This window comes from Halichoerus grypus, chromosome 5, assembly GCF_964656455.1.
Source record: "Halichoerus grypus chromosome 5, mHalGry1.hap1.1, whole genome shotgun sequence".
Lineage (NCBI taxonomy): Eukaryota > Metazoa > Chordata > Mammalia > Carnivora > Phocidae > Halichoerus > Halichoerus grypus.
This window is the reverse complement of record NC_135716.1, coordinates 145,894,968-145,896,609: the sequence shown is the minus strand read 5'-3', so window position 1 is coordinate 145,896,609 and position 1,642 is coordinate 145,894,968.

Genomic DNA, 1,642 nt, shown 5'->3' with positions numbered 1-1,642 from the left:
GGGGTGTACCCTGTGGCTGGCCCCAGCAGTTATAGGTAACAGAAAATACCTTCCCCTCTGGATTGGGATGATTAAGATATTTAAGGATTTCACACAGTGCCTGGCACTTAGTAGGTATTCAGTATGTGCTGGTTCACATTGTCCTTCTAGACTAGAAGATTTTTAGTTCATGGGTATTCAAGTCAGTAGAATCTTGTTCTAGCTCCACTTGAATCTAGGCTCAATGTTGAGAAGACAGGAGACACATCTCTGGGTTGGCCCCTGTCCAGTCCTGTGAATCATACTAGCTCTCAAGTTTGAGCTCAGAGAGAACTGAAATCTGAGGCCAAAGAAGGCAAAATATTTCCCTTTCTCATTCTTGCTGTTTTTGAGTTATTGATGTAATGGAAACAGACAGCTCTGGGTTCAAATCCAGGCTCTTCATTTGCCTTCTCAAGTTACTTGCCTGTTTCCATCATGGAAAGAACTTGGGCTGTGGGGAAGGAGGGTAAACCTGGCCATTTTACTCAGTTAATCGCTTTTCCTTTGTCAGGTGATCTCCTTACCTGTGAATGGGGCCAACTGTAATCCTCTTGCAGGGTTGTGAAGCTTAGGGAGTAATGTATGTGGTACAATCAGGATGCAGCAGCAGAAGCCCATGAAAGATCCTTTACGTGAGCCATTCATTCATTCAGGGCATTGGTAATTTAAGTTGAGCAAGTGGTCCCAAGTTTGAGTTATTTATCCTTCTCCCTGTCCAGTAGGAGGGCAGCCAGGTAAGGTAGTTGTGGGTGCCCTGCCCACAGGCCAGAGCAGGTATGGGGAGAGCCTTGTAGAGGCAGTGGAGGTGCCAAGTACCACCTAAACCCAGCCCCACCGCGGTCTACCGCCAAAGCCCCTGGCGCCAAACAGTGTTGCTTCAGCTGCTAGTAGTTAATGCTCCTTAACTTGGAAACGTTTTCAGCTCCTGGGAGCAATATGGTGCCGTGAGGGCTCACTGCCCAACCCCCTTGTCTCCCGGCGACTGAGATCCGCATGCACCCTAGTCCCAGCCCAATTTACAGTCTTTCAAGGCCCAGGAGGCTCTGGGCCCAGGGTCAACGTGGGCGGGGGGGGGGGGGGGGGGGGAGGTTGTCGGGGAGGGCGGGGAACTTTTCCGGGAAGGGGCCCGGCAGGGTCTTGGCTGGCGGCCCCGTTAGCCACGGCCCAGGACCCCAGGGTGGGAGAGTGAACGCAAAGGTACTCGTGCCTGGAGCGGTTGCAGAATCCTCAGTCATGAGGAAGAAACTGGGCTCAGAGGCACTTGGGTGAAGGGGCCCTCTCCCCTGCCCTCCTCTCAGGTGCTGGGGCCTAAAGGGGGTCCAGTTCCCCTGCAGAAGGCGGGAACTAGGAAGCGTTGCGGGCTAGACACCCCGCCTTCCCAGCCTCTTGGTGGGGGTGGGGGGGGGGCGTGGTACGGTGGCCCCGCCGGGGCGGAGAGGGGGAGAGGGGTCGGTGCGGGGGCTCTGCCTCCCCGGGAAGGGGGGCCCGGCCAAGTCCACGCGGGGAGGGGGCAGGCCCTCTCCCCTCCCCCGCGCCTGTGGGGACCCTACGCCTGTGTCCGGAGGAGGCCGGCGTCCAGCAGATGCACGCGGTGTGGAGGGGGGGCGGGGGAGAGGCGGGG